Source organism: Bos taurus, chromosome 6 (assembly GCF_002263795.3).
Source record: "Bos taurus isolate L1 Dominette 01449 registration number 42190680 breed Hereford chromosome 6, ARS-UCD2.0, whole genome shotgun sequence".
Taxonomy (NCBI): Eukaryota; Metazoa; Chordata; class Mammalia; order Artiodactyla; family Bovidae; genus Bos; species Bos taurus.
In genome coordinates this window covers 45,739,761-45,755,278 of record NC_037333.1, presented here as the reverse complement: position 1 = coordinate 45,755,278, position 15,518 = coordinate 45,739,761, and the positions used below count along the sequence as shown (strand labels likewise).

General features: G+C 39.7%; 1 protein-coding gene across 2 annotated transcripts in view; it reads right to left on the bottom strand.

Annotated features, from left to right (window-relative positions):
* RBPJ (recombination signal binding protein for immunoglobulin kappa J region) overlaps positions 1-15,518 on the bottom strand; it is a 242,058-nt gene that overhangs the window by 132,697 nt on the left and 93,843 nt on the right. The window contains exon 1 of one of the 2 annotated variants that reach the window (XM_024993462.2): positions 1-15,518. This exon is cut by the window's left edge and continues 16,555 nt beyond it. The exons of the other annotated variant lie outside the window; for it this stretch is intronic. The gene's annotated coding sequence lies outside the window, so the exon portion shown is untranslated. 2 annotated transcript variants of the gene reach the window in all.

Sequence of the window (15,518 nt, the reverse complement as noted above, 5' to 3'; positions counted from 1 at the left end):
CTTATTAAAGAACCCTCAGATTTTTTGACCAAATGAATTGATTTTTTTTTTAATGTAAATTAAGGTTTTTTGTATCTGATTACAGCTTCATGCAGTTTTTTAACTTTACAAAGTCTACCCTTTGTAAAGTTAAAAAACTTCATAACCTGGTGTGTCTGGCTGTTCTTTGCTGTTCTTTTGCCTGTTACCCCTTGGATAGCTCCTTTTATTTTCCCCCTTAGGTTTTTTTTTTTTTTTTAACCTATTTTTAAACTTGTTATTTTGTATTGGACTATTAACAATGTGATAGTTTCAGGTGGACAGCAAAGGATGTATCTATTCTCCCCCAAACTCCCCTCCCATCTAGGTTGCCAAGTAACATTGAGCAGAGTTCCCTATTCTATACAGTAGGATCTTGCTGTCATCCATTTTAAATATAGCAGCATGTACATGTTGATCCCAAGCTCCCTACCTGTTTCTTCTCCCCACCTGTTTCTTCTCCCCATACGTCTCCCTGGCAACCATAGTTTGTTCTCTAAGTCTGTGAGTCTGTTTGTAAGTTTATTTGTATCATTTCTTTTTAGATTCTGCATATAGGGGATGTCATACAATGCTTCTCCTTCTCTAATTTATTTCACTCAGTATAACAGTCTTTAGGTCCACTGAATAGATCCTTTTACTCTCCTTTGCTTATAAAACAGAAAACAGTACCCACAATAGGCAACACCTGTAAGTTAAGGCCAGCATTCTCTTTCCATCTTCTCAGTGTCTATACACTGATGGATTTCTCCTCAAGATGTTTCAGTTTACATTCTCTCTATAAATCAATCTCTCTCACACACACACACTCACACACACACACACACACACACACACCCACACCCACCCCCAGTGATTTCTATGACATAACTTTTCTGGAATTCTATAAACACAGGATATGCAACACGGGTTAACCACTCGTCTAGGAAAGAAAATAAGCAGACAGTTGCCCACAGAACACATCTTACGTTTAGGCTTCAATGTATGCCAAGAAAGTGATCCAACGAAGTGATCGCTTTGAGTCCCTGACTGAATAACATCAGGACCTTGAAAGTTCTATTGCTATTTTAAATGGATGTTGCTTGTTAAAGGAATGCTAGAATGAATTGTAGCCTCTGTATTAAGTTCTTTAATTGTTGACCTTGACTTCAGAGAGGGTGTGGTGGGTGAAAGTAAAAGCCGCTCAGTCATGTCCGACTCTTTGCCACCCCATGGACTCGTCCATGGAATTCTCCAGGCCAGAATACTGGAGTGGGTAGCCTTTCCCTTCTCCAGGGGATCTTCCCAACCCAGGGATTGAACCAGGTCTCCCACATTGCAGGCAGATTCTTTACCAACTGAGCCAGAAGGGTGTAGTATGGTGGGTAGCCAACTTTATATTAGGTACAAAGGAATATGTTTTGCTTAAGAGAAAATAGACTATAAATATTAATGTCACTGGCTAAAGTAAAAGCTTTTGTCATTCATCAAGGTAAAGAATAAGATATTAACTGTTCATATTTGACAACTTCCTTACAACATTTATGAAACAGAGTGAAGAGCAAATGAGTAAGTAAGTGCCCTAAGTATTGCCTTTTTCCCCTAAGCCACTAGGCTGATATTGAGTCTAGTGAATATTGCTCTAACACAGGGACAGCATCCACAACTTTATACCTAGCAGCTGCATTCAACAGCAAAATTTTAGATCCACTTCTACTCCCAGCTACCTAGTGCTTTAAAAAAAAGAGCATTGTTAGAAGTGGGGTAGGTAGGAATGTGACTAATAGTCTTGTGTTCCTGTAATTATAGCAGAGATCACTGTGCAACATTTGCAACTTTTCTATTCTGCTGAAGCAATGACATTAGGAAGTGATGCTTCTACTGGTGATGACAGAAAACTGCCATTTCAAGGAGTCAAATTATTTCCTCTAAGCTCCACTTAAGACAGATTCAACAAAAGACTCTTCAGTGGAGGCAGAAAGAACACTTTCACTCCCCTGCACCCTGATGGACTCATAGGCTCATTAATTCAGGAGCTATCACAGCAGTTTAAAGTGCGAAGAACCTGTTTTCACAATTCCTGGTATCAAATAAGCATCACAACACTGAAGTGATTTACTGTGGCTCAGATAGTAAAGAATCCACCTGCAGTGCAGGTGACCTGGGTTCAATCCCTGGGTCAGGAAGATCCCCTGGAGGAGGGCATGGCAACCCACTCCAATATTCTTGCCTGGAGAATCCTCATGGCCAGAGGAGCCTAGCGGACTACAGTCCATGGGGTCCCAATGAGTTGAACATGACTGAGAGACCAAACACAACACATAAAATTATACAATTTCTAATTTTACCCCGGGGGTAATCTACAGCATCATGATCCGAATGTGAACTCAGCAGAAGGGCTCAGATTGTGGAGGCAGGGCATTCCTTAGGAGGCTTCTCTGCCTTCAGAGATCCTTAAATTAATAAATTTTTGGACAAGCAGGGGCCAAAGTGGTGAAGATTCAAAAAACCATGGCCATTTCTTTGAGCCCCAAATCAGCCCTCTGATTGATTCTTCAGTGCAGCAAGGCCAACAGAGAAGGAAGGGACCTCCAGCAATCTTGTGTTTTTCACAGGACTGATTCTGGGGATGGAAGGTAGTGGGGTATTGTAGGGTCAAGTGGGAATCATTCTGTCTTTTACCTCTCCGACTGCAATCAGCATTTTCCTCTCACTCCCATCTCGTCCGTGTTCTAGCCCTGCACTTCAGCACATCAGAGCCAGCTCTCTGCTTTCTAAAGACAACTAGCCAAGTAAAGCAATTCGTACTATGAACAGGAGAGAAGAATCATTCCTCTTCCCCACACACGTGCGCACAAGTGCCGCACACATGCACACATACACATACTCACACCCATTCTTCCTGGATAGCAGCCATACTTGTCTCACCCAACAAAGTTATTCTGCTGGAGGAAATGTAAGTCTAATGGAAAAGGAGAAAGATGACTGTGTCATTTTTCTATTTAAATATTTTCAATTATTTACAGCACTTCATCTCCAAGCCCAAAGAAATGACTAGAAGGGATTGTTACCGAGTTCCAACTTGCTCTGCTCGCTGCATGACAGGCCAATGAATCCAAGAAATGAGGTGTGAAGGCAAGAAAGAGACTTCAATCAGGGAGCCGGCAGACTGAGAAAATGGCAGGCTAGCACCTCAAAATAACCATCTTATTGGGGGTCTGGATGCCAGATTCTTTTATAGACCAGAGAGAAAGAAGCAATGAGGAACTAAAGTCAAAAGACAGAGTAGAGAGGGAAACACAGTGGGGAAATAAAGTGAAAGGGTCTTCAGTCTTGCAAAACATCTGCAAAGGAATAACCAGCCTTTGGAAAGGGGGTGTTAATCTCTTCTATTCACAGGTGGGCAGGGACAAACTCTTCTCTGAGCTGAACAAAGGCACTTTGGTTTACAGTCAAGCAGAGGGGCAGGATCCTCCAAGCAAGCCATTGAGTATAATTATAATAATAAAAGCAATGAAAAGCAAGTCAAAGAAAGTTTCCAACATGGAGTCAGAATTGGCTTCCTTCCTGCAACAGCATCATTGCTAGAAAGGGCAAAGCCTGGTGAACAGGGCAGCTCTCAGCTCGGTACTCAGTGTTTCATCCTTGAGTCCTCTATTTTCATCATCAGCCCTATCTAATCCATTGGCAAGTCCTTTTGGTTCTGTCCTCAAACTATGTCCCAAATCTAATAATTTTTACCACATCTCCAATTACATCCCAGTACAGGGCACCATCACCTCTGTCTAGGTACCTGCATTACCTTCCCACCTTCTCCCTACTTCTACTTTACCCCTACCTCCTACAATCCATTCTCTGTTGAATATCCAGAGTGATCTCTTAAAAATGTAAATCATGGGGAATTCCCAGGCCTAAGTCCCAATGTTGAGGACTCTGCACTTCCACTGCTGGGAGACTGGGTTTGATCCCTGGTTGGGGAACTAAGATCCCCACAAAGCCTTGTAGTGCAGCCAAAAAACAAAAATGAAAATCCCCCCAAAAGCATAGACTATGTTACTTTTAAATTTAAAATTTTCTATATACAGTTCTGTTATTTTTATTAATTCTCAAGCATTTTATCATCACAATTCATATTGAAAATCATTGAACAACAAATCACTGTCTTACAGTGAACAAAAAGCTGGGAGCTGAGGGCACCACCTTCTAGAGGCAAGAGAAAGGGTGGGTGGTCAAAGGGAGGAAAGCTAGCAGAGCCCTGAGGGCCTGCAGTCAAGGAAGAAATGATGAGGCTGCGAGCTGACTTGGGCCTGAGGAGGAGTCTGGGCTAAACAGCAGAGGACCTCTAACTGGCCTGTGAGGCTCTAGAGCATGTGGCTTCTACCCACCTCTCCAGCCTTCCACCCCACTCTCACTCCCTTCCCCGCGTCCTGTGCTCCAGCTGTATTCAAATGTCTTTCCTTCCCCAGTGCAGGAAAACAGCCTTGCTTTGCCTTTTCTCTCTGTAGAAGGACTTCACCAACTTTTCTTCCTGGTAAATATTAATTCAGTTCATACAATCCCCTAGTAGATTTCCTCCACCACAATTGACGTTCTTAATTTTCCCCCTTGCCCTGAAGTTTGTACAATTGTGAAGCCTATTCTTTGACTCTAAATGACAACTTTGTAATAGTATCTTCCAGTAGTTTTCCAACTTTTGAAGTTTTCTATGTGCCATGAAAATTAATACTTAACAATTCTATTTGATGTAAAAAAGGGATTATGCTGAACAATGTCCAGCTGAATTGGAAAAGCAATGCAATCTGCATTGTTAACGGTAATGCAGATGTTAACCAATGGACCAGAAAAGCATCTAAATTTACTAGACATTCTGACAGATAGCTTCTCTATTCTGATTGCCTCCTTTTCTGGACTCTGAATCATCACAAAAAGAGTAACACTCATTTTTCCATACTCTTTCCATGTACATTAATTTTTTCTCTTTGCAACACTTCTCAGCAAAATATTATAGAAATATACATAATAAAAAGACAGCAAAATCTTATAAGTAAACATTGATTTGCTCAGGGCTTGTAAACAGTGTTCAGAGAGAATGCTTTTTATTTTAAAACGAAGGATTATTTACTTTTTTATCTACTTCCTGGAAGGAACCAACTGGTTTAGATAAAGTCTATTAATTTTTATGTATTTCATTCACATTCTATTCTGGAAGAAGGATTCCCACTAGTAAATAGAAACATTTATAAGTATTATAATATCTAAATAAAAGTATACTAAGTTGTTTACTTTAGAGTGACTATTACGGTGTAGTTTTCAGCTCACTGGCGAAATCTTGGCAGAAAGCACATTATTTACTGAAGCTAAACTTGAGTTCTTTCATGGCAGGACTGGACAGCTGCTTGCACCTGCCTGAACTTTTTTTCAGGCTAAAGTTATCTATTCCAGAATCCTGTGTCATGCAGTATAAAGCTTTGGTTTCAGTCAGTCACTCACACAGGAGCTTGGATATACTTGAAATTCCTTTTGCGGGAAAAAATTGGCCTAGGCTTTTGGCAACATTGCTTCTCACACCCAGGCCAACGTGGGCTGGCTCCTCTGTGGGGACAAGAATGCATATTGGTATCTCACCCTTAAAGTCACAGAAAAATGTGAACCAAATTTATTGCCATTTTGCATTTTGGCCCCCAAAGAATTCATGTAATCCAACTTCCTTATTTTACCTTTTTCTGTAACTTTATGTTAGCGTTCCTTACCCCCTTATAGCTAAAGCCCCTAGTATAATTGACAGTATAGAACATTTGTATTATAGGTGCCTGGCAGAGGATGTAAAGGCAAAGAAATAAGATTTAGCAGGTCATTCAAGCACTCTCACTTATAATTCCTGGCACTTTGCACAGTCCAGCAGACAGAGCAACCATCTATTTATGTGTATTCTCCAGGTTCCGTTCTTAATTTCATAAAGGAATCAGAGGGCAATGTGCCTGAGCCATATTTTCCTTAGCCTCTTGCTCAAATATATTCACCAAGTTAAAACTGAGGTAGGTCCACTATGTATATACACAGTGTTGAAATGAGAGTATTTTCTATACAAACACAATTGAAGATACTGAGATACTGACCACAGTGTCAAGTGGCCTTTTCTCTGCACAGATCCATGTGATAAATTCCTTCTTGAATTTAGTTTCAGGCAGGGATAACTTGTGTGCTTGCTCCTGTCAAAGTGAAACCCCAGTCGCCTATTATGTTTCTCTTTTCACCTTTGCTGCCAGAAAAATGTGAACCAAACTTATTGCCAAGTGTAATGTGGTCAACTCTGGTACCTAGAGCTATTTACTTCTCCTGCTTGGTGTCTAAATATTTATAAACTGCCTCAAGTAATTTTAAAAGTATTTAAGTTGACAATAGATATTGGAACTAATAAAATGGGTAAAAAAATTAGTAGGCAGTAAGGAACAGTCAAACTTGCTAGTGACTTGTCTTTGCAAAAGGCTTTTTGTCAATTTTCCCTTTTAAAGGGGAGTGAAAAGATCCTTGTGTTTTGTGTCATAAAACCTGGTGGGTTTTTGTTGTTTGTTTGTTTGTTTGTTTTTTCAGGTCATGCAGCATGTGGGATCTTAGTTCCCTGACCAGGAGTCGAACCCATGCCCCCTGCATTGGGAGTGTGGCATCATAACCACTGGACCAAGAGACAAGTCCCAAAACTTGATTTCAATTCCCAGCTATACAACTCACTTGCTAAGTAACCTTATAAAAGTCACCTAGCCTTCATTTCCTCATTGCTAAATGGGGATATTTATATTGTTAGTCCCCTAGGTTGTTGTGACAATCACATGAGAAAACATGGTGGGGAGATGCTTTCAAAACAGTGAGTCCCTCTAGAAATGTTCATTGTTGAAACTTCCCTACTGTGTCTTGTGTGCTGACCCACTCTGCTTTAACCAGCACATGATATTTGTGGGAGTTTTAAAATAAATTCACAAATTCATAAATAAATTCACAAATTTGTTGATACTCCTCCTTTTAAGAGGTCAAGTCTCATTTCTCTCCCCTAAGATCATGTGCTGTATTTAGTAACTTGTTTCTAGCAGATAGAGTGTGGCAGACATGACAGTGTGATTTGTGAGATCAAGTCATTAAAAGCATTGTGGCTTCGTCCTTGCTCTCATGCTTAGATTGCTCATTTACGAGTGAAGCCAACTGCCAAGTCCCGAGGACGCTCAAGCACCCCGACAGAGAGGTCCATGTGATGAGCGCATTAAGTCTCTTGTCAAGAGTCCTGTGAGTGTGCCCTCTTGGAAATAGAGCCTTCAGCCCCAGTTAAGCTTTCAGAAGACTGTACCCTCAAACAATTTAACTACAAACTCCTGAGAGATTCTAATTCAGGACCACACAGCTAAGCTACTCTTGGTTTCCTGGCCCTCAGAAACTCAGTGGGAGAATAAATATGTATTCTTGCTTCAAGTCCCTAAGTGAAAGTGAAAGTCACTCAGTTTTGTCTGACTCTTTGCGACCCCATGGACTAGTCCATAGAATTCTCCAGGCCGGAATACTGGAGTGGGTAGCTGTTCCCTTCCCCAGGGGTCTTCCCAACGCAGGAATCAAACGTAGGTCTCCTGCATTGCAGGCAAATTCTTTACCGGCTGAGCCACCAGGGAAGCCCAAGTCCCTAAGTTTGTGGGTAATTTGTTATATAGCAATAGATAACCAATAAAATGTCCACAGTTACCTATCCATCCTCCTGGAAAACACTGCTGAGGACCAGTAGCAGACCTTACTCTTCCCCGATGTTCTTCAAGGAAATTCTAGTGGCCCAATATTTTAGAATCATTGTATTGGAAATCACCTCAGAGCCATGTGGTGCAGATTTTTCATTTTGCAGAGAGAAAACTGTGAAGCAGAGAGGCAAAATGAGATATTCAAGGATATTTAAATGAATGGCAAAATTAGGACTAGACCCTTCTCTAGTCTTCTTCCATTTTATGTCATCTTTTCCTTTCTTTTCTTAGTAATCTAAAAAATGTCTATTTTTGAGCAGAGATCTAAGAAGAATGGAATGGTTCAAAATTGATACTCATTTCCCCCTACTATACCATGCTATCTTTCCTTTGCTTTTTTCACCTGAAAACATGCCAACTAGGGCTTCCCTGATGGTCCAGTGGTTAAGACTCCGCGTTCCACTCCAGAGGGAGCAGGTTCATCATCCCTAGCCAGGGAAGTTCCACATGCCACACTGTGTGGCCAAAAAGAAAAGTGAAAAACACACCAACTAGTAGTTTTTAGTGCACAACATCATTTTGCAAAAGAAAGAGTGCTCCCTAGAGAAGGAAATTGAAAACTGAAGAAATGTCAGTGTGAACACTTGCTGTTTGTAAGATACTGTACAGAATCAAAGAAGATTAAGTCCAAATTCCAGCACTTATGGTCCTCACAATTTGGTAGGAACAGTGTGTTCTGAGCACAGCCAGAACAGTGAATTATGGGATATTGGAAGACAGAGAGATCACGTGTGAGACAGAAAAATAATGTTTAGTTAAGAGCCCACAGCATATGCTCTATAATCACATTCCCACAGTGATGTCTAAAGTCAGTCTGTGAAATTAAAATGCTAAGATGAAAAAACATATTTAAAAAAATTTTTTAGAATAAACTCTGTTTTTAAAAAAATTGAAATATAGTTGATTTATAATGTTGTGTTAGTTTCTGCTCTGTAGCAAAGTAAATCAGTTATGTATATGTATACATTCTTTTTCATTATAGTTTATCCCAGGATACTGAATGTAGTTTCCTGTGCTACACAGTAGGACCTTGCTTTTCCATTCTATGTATAATAGTTTGCTTCTGCTAATGCCAAACTCCTAATCTATCCTTCCCCCACCTTCCCGTGACTCTCCTTGCCAACGACAAGTCTGTTCTGCTGCATCTGTTTCTCTTTTGTAGATAGGTTCAATTGTGTACTATTTTGGATTCCACATTTAAGTCCTCTCACATGGTATTTATCTTTCTCTTTCTGACTAATTTCACTTAATAAAACAATCTCTAGGTCCATCCACATTGCTGCAAATGGCATTATTTCATTCTCTTTTATAACTGAATAGTATGCCATTGTATATGTGTACCATATCTTCTATATTCATTCATCTGTCAGTGGACATTTTGGTGGCTTCCATGTTTTGGCTATTGTGAATAGTGCAACTACACAAATGAGAGTGCATGTATTTTTTTGAATTGTAGTTTTGTCCAGATATATACCCAGGAATGGGATTGCTGGCTTATATGGCAACTCTATTTTTAGTTTTTTGAGGAACCTCCATACTGTTTTCCATAGTGGCTACACCAGCTTACATAGAATAAATTCTAAAATGGACTGTCAGTGGGTAATTGTATTCATGGATTCAACAAACTACTCTTTAACAGCAGAGGCTACTCTAGGCTCTGGGTATACACATAGTATTTTATATTCAGACAGAGATGGTTCTAGAATTTCTATGTACGAGAGGATTAAGGAGGCAGCAATTTGGCTGGAAGATGGTGCTTGGGATTTTCCTGGGATTTGCATTAGGTAAAATGCTATTTTTACAATGGGGTTTAGTGAGGGATTCAGAGTTGATGGCAGTCAGGACTCTTGGAGCCACTACTACATACAGTATTTAATACATGTACTATAGATAACAGTGCTTTTCTTTGGCACCAAATCATATCCGTCTCCTGTCTCTCACATTCTCTCCTTGCAGACTGTGGAAAGAACAAGGCTGTAATTATTTGCTAAAATTTCAAGGCAGAGAGATCTTGAAGCAAACTCTCTGAAATGATTTTGGGGCTTTTACTACAGCTACTTACATAGATGGGGCTTCCTTGAGTCACATGGGTTCAATCCCTGAGTCGGGAAGATCTGTTGGAGAAGGAAATGGCAACCCATTGCAGTAGTCTTGCCTGGAAAATCCCATGGACAAAGGAGCCTGGTAGGCTACAGTCCATGGGGTCACAGAGAGTCAGACACGACTGAGGGACTTCACTTCACTTCACTTCACCAGGAACTAAAGCACCACCGTAGCAGTGGTGGAGGTGTGCAAGTTTAGAACAGTTGTCTAGGGGAAATTCCCTGGCAGCTCAGTAGTTAGGACTCCATGTTTCTACTACAGGGGGCATGGGTTCTATCCCTGGTCAGGGAACTAAGATCCAGCGAGTATTGTGGCAAGGCAAAAAAACAAAACAGCAGTTATCTCGGGGTGGGGATACTATGCAGAAATGTCTTGCTAGAGTCTGGTCACTGAGATACATATTTGAAGAAATATTTAAGCTTAACTTGTTCTAGGGATGAAGGACACTCTGTTCCCATCCCAAATAAAACAAAAAAAATGATTTGATATAAACCAGATATAATGCTTTGTGGTACTCTCAACTTGGTAATGCCAGTTTCTAACAAAATAGTTTTTACTCAATTGCAAGACCAAAATTTATTTCCACTCAGTGTGAAATTGGTGGCTGAAGAATCTTAGTTACAGTAAGGGGTTAGTAAACAGAAGACAACCTTCACAAACAGACAACGTGACTGTTAAGGAAATACATTATAGTATGTCCTGATGAATAAGTATGGAGTCAGTTATCCTGTGTGTTGTAATCTTTTTTCTCTTCAACACTTGTTTCTCATTTGGGGATTTGTAAGTAGCATAACATATCACAGTAAAGTAAGTATTATTAAAAAGAACTTTCCAGTTTGAGAGTTGCTTTGGTAATAATCGTTACCATACAGTAATATCGGACACGACTGAAGTGACTTAGCAGCAGCAGCAGCAGCATACAGTAATAATCATTGCTATGCTATGGTAATAATCATTACCATATTTAATCTTGTAATTTGGATATATTGATTAATTTGGGTATTATGAGACAAAGAAGACTTAGGGGTTAGGTGACCTGCACAATATCATTTACCTCTAACTTGAATCTTCTGGAAATCTTAGCAAACCACAAAAAAATCACTATCTTTAAAAGTTTGTTTATGTGCATTCATCAGGAAAGAAGAGGAAATCAATAGCTTCTGACCCCTCTTGCTTTAGAAAATCCCAAAAGATATCTTTATTTTAAAACTCAGAGTCTACACTTGAAAAACAAAGGGGCAATATTTTCCTGGTCTCAGCTAAATATTTTCTTCTATTATAATATCAAACTATTAAGGAATAGATCAAACAAATTTAATATGTTATCATTTAAATTTCTTGGATGCTTATTTGAATATGAAATGTATTATTCAAGTCTCCCTTTCTCACTCTTGCACCAGTTTATATATTTATTTAGTTTTCTCAGATGATTTTGGTTTATGTTTTCATATTTAATTCAAAACTGTAAATTAAAATTCAAGTTCTATCTCATAGTACCCTGGGGATTTTAGCACAATATTGGCAATTTATCCCAAAAGAAAGAAACACATGGGACATGGACATGTTTTTTTTCAAGGATTTCTTTCTCTTGGTGTCCTGATCCTGCTGTCCATAGCAGAATTCCTCTTTAGATGATTCATAGGCAAGATTTACATTGGCAAAAAGAAAAGGAGGATTAAGAATGAAGGGAATTATTTACTTCTCATAAATCCCTTGAGAATTTGATAAAACTATGACCTTCTCCCTAGATAAACACATACACATCATGTTTGCATGAAAATTGGGGGTGGGGATGGTCCTCTTGGATCTAAATAATTTGGAAAGGATGAACCACTTTCTTTCAAAGAGCTCAGTAACTCAGAAAAGGAAGATTAAATTAGAACAAAAGGATTTTAAGAAATAACTTTCTAAGACCAAGACCAAAAAAGGTTAAATTAGCATAACTCTTGTTCAGACATTAAGAAATTAGAAGTCTGTGTGCTGTGCTTAGTTACTCAGTTGTGTCTGACTCTTTGCAACCCCACTGACTGTAGCCCGCCAGGCTCCTCTGTTCCTGGGAATTCTTTAGGCAAGAATACTGGAGTGGGTTGCCATACCTTCCTCCAGGGAATCTTCCCAACCCAGGGATGGAACCCAGGTCTCCCATATTGCAGGTAGATTGTTTACCATCTGAGCCAGAAGACTAGTGTCTACTATTTACATGTAGGGCTTCCCTGATGACTCAGCTGGTAAAGAATCCACTGGCAATGCAGGAGACCTCGGGTGAATGCCTTGGTGGGGAAGATTCCCTGGAGAAGGGAGTGGCTACTCATTCCAGTGTTCTTGCCATGGAGAATCCCAGGGACAGAGGCCTGGAGGGCTTCATGGGTTCAAAAAGAGTCAGACATGACTAAGTACACACACATTTACATGTAACTGGTTGAAGATGGGAATAGAGTTACTGGATATTTCCATCTTTTGGATTTGCCTATTCTGAAGATAAATATATACCTTATATTATTTTTTCATTGGCTGCTAAAAGCAACCCACAGAATATAAATGTTTTTCAAACACTAAATATTTTATAATTGTAACAATAAATCAGAATTTTAAAGATGATGTAGTAGAGTGGTTCCAAAAAACATTTTTTAAGCAATGGGACTCTCAAGAGTATCCTAAAATATGACAGACTAAAATGACCTTTTTAACATAAACTGTTTTTGCATGTTAAAATTAAAACTCCTCCTTACAATACCATTTCCAAGAAGCTGGTTTTGTTTAACACAGAAATAGGACCTAAAGGAAAACTGTTACAGTCTCATCATCCAATGTGTTTCTGCATTTAGGTTTAGTTAATAAATATATAAAAAAAATTCTGATTTGGATATAAATGTAGTTGCAAATGGCAACAGTTTTTATAAACAGTTACCTTTTGATCTCATGATGTTCTCCAAATAAAGACAGGAGAAGAAACTTCATTCAACAGATAACATATGGAAAGTCTATAATTTATGAAAACTTAGTATATAACTTTAATCTGAGTGTACATTTGCTTTAAAATTTCTTTAATTGTAATGAAATATATATAACATAAAATTTGCCATTTTAATTTTTAAGTGTACAATTCAGGGGCTTATGTTGTACAACCATTACCATTATCTAGAACTTTTCATTATTTAAAGCCATGTGCTTTTTTTTTTTTTTAATTTTCCAGTTCACTTTCTAAATTAACTTATTCTACTGCCCTCCTTTAGGAAGATTCACATTAGAAAGATGCACCTGTCAGTTCATTTAATTCACATCATTAATGGGAAAGAGCTGTTTGTAGAGCTGGAGAAGGCAATGGCATCCCACTCCAGTACTCTTGCCTGGAAAATCGCATGGACGGAGGAGCCTGGTAGGCTGCAGTCCATGGGGTCGCTAAGAGTCAGACACAACTGAACGACTTCACTTTCACTTTTCACTTTCCTGCATTGGAGAAGGAAATGGCAACCCGCTCCAGTGTTCTTGCCTGGAGAATCCCAGGGACGGGGGAGCCTGGTGGGCTGCCATCTATAGGGTCGCACAGAGTCGGACACGACTGAATCCACTTAGCAGCAGCAGCTGCAGCTGTTTGTAGAGCATTGAAAATACTGAGAACAGGAACTCCTCACATGCATTTTACATTCCCTCTCCTTCCCCATCCCATTCTTGTATGACAGCTAGTGCAGAGCAGGACTCCCCAGGGAGACTGCTCCAAGTTGGGGCCACTCTGACCACAGTCGCCTAACTAGAGTGAAGGTGAAGCAGTGAACTGGGCCTCTGGAAAATGCCTTGTCTGGCATTAATCAAACCATTTGCTTTTAATAATCAATTTAAACAGTGAAAAATGAAATTTGAATAAAATGTTTGCAGTTTGCAGTTTGAAACTGCAAAAGCACTTTCACAGAGCAGTTTAAAAAGTATGGTCCACCCAGTTATCTGAGACACAGAGGGTGGGCTGGTCTCGACAGTTGCCACTGTTGATAGTACAGCCAGGGCAGGAATGGCACTCTCCCGGCCACCCAATGGTGCTGATTTTTCTCTTCTACCTTCCATCCCTAGGAGCAAAACAGCCCTTTATGATTCTAGTCCTTAAAAGACACTTTCAGCTCCACTCCCCAGAACCTTTTCACCTCTCTACCTGAAAATGAGAAGTTCAAGTGTGGCATGCAAACACCTGCAATCTTCTTAGGAGGTTTTTACTGAAATTCATCACCACTTGTCTAGTCTGGTCTTAGAAGCATCCTGAATTAAAAGCAAGTCTAAGCGACTCCAGGAATTGAGATAAACATTTCAAATATTTTTTGCAGAATAGCCTGTTGTGCAGGACGTGTCTTCTCTAAGTGGCCCCTCTGTTTACTGCTAGGCTCAGACCACCATCCCCCTTCGTCCCACCCATCTTTCTGTTCAGTCGGGCTTAATTTAGTGATATTTATTAAGAACTACCAGGTAGGACAGATATTCATCACAAATAGTTAATATTTATTGAGCACCTACTGTGTGCCAGGAAATTTTGTATCTATTTGTAAATTCGTCTTGGCATTCTAGATTGCCTACATATATATTTGTTCTGCAGATTTTCTTTGAACTGGTTTTAACATATTTTCTGGTTTTCCCTTATAATTTAACAAGTTAAAGTCTTTAGCACCTATTCATTTTGTTTTTGTTGGGGTTTTATCATTTGGAAAATTATATTTTAGCACCTTATTTTTAGATGAAAATTGAAGGTGAATGTGAAGCACACATAATAAATTAACTAGAAAACCAAGGGAAGCAAAGAGAAGATAAAGGGGAAAAATCACTGAAGAGGTCCTAATTAGAATGTCAAAACCTTGGCATTCTCCATCACAATACTATATGCACTGCTTAAAACATAGTAGGTGCTCAAGAAATATTCAGCAAAGACCCTAGCTTGGAAAACAAGATATATATATGTATATGTGTATATATATATATGAAATAAGCACACATATAGGAAATAGGCAGCAAGTAGGAAAAAGAACATGAAGATATCACGTACAAATAACTTGTAAAGATGACATGGATGCTGAGTCCAATTTTTAATAGCATGACAGAAGCCTATGGGGAAAAGTAATACATTTAAAAACCCTAATCCTGCCAGCAAAATCCTTCCTCTGGGCTTTTGGGACTAGAGAGGGTCAGGAGAACATTTCTCTCAGGGAAAAATGTGAGCCCACACATACAAGCCAAGTCTCTCCCTTCGGCTGACGTATGCCGTCTTTTCCTCTATCACTGCCATTCTGGGTAGTTTTAAATCCTGCAGGAGATGAACCATCACCCTCTGCTTCTGTAGGGCTGTTGTGCCCATCACATCATGTCCCTCACAGATGAGCTTTTCTGTAGCGCTGCCCCTGTTGTCTTGGGCCCCTACAGCTTGGCCAGGCTGGCACTCACACAGCTCTCAGGGGTAACCCACAAGGACCACGCACTGGAAAACCCAGGCCCTCAGGTTTGTAGACTAGTTCCAAGCCCAAGAGAGGAGAGAGGCTGCTGTCCGGTGGTACAGGGGGTGGAGTGGAGATTCCTAAATCATTAACTAAGGAATTCCATCAACATTGGATTTGTTCATGAGTGCTAATGTTACAGAGGGGGGTCAGAGCCCAATTTTCACAAGTTTGTCTTTTT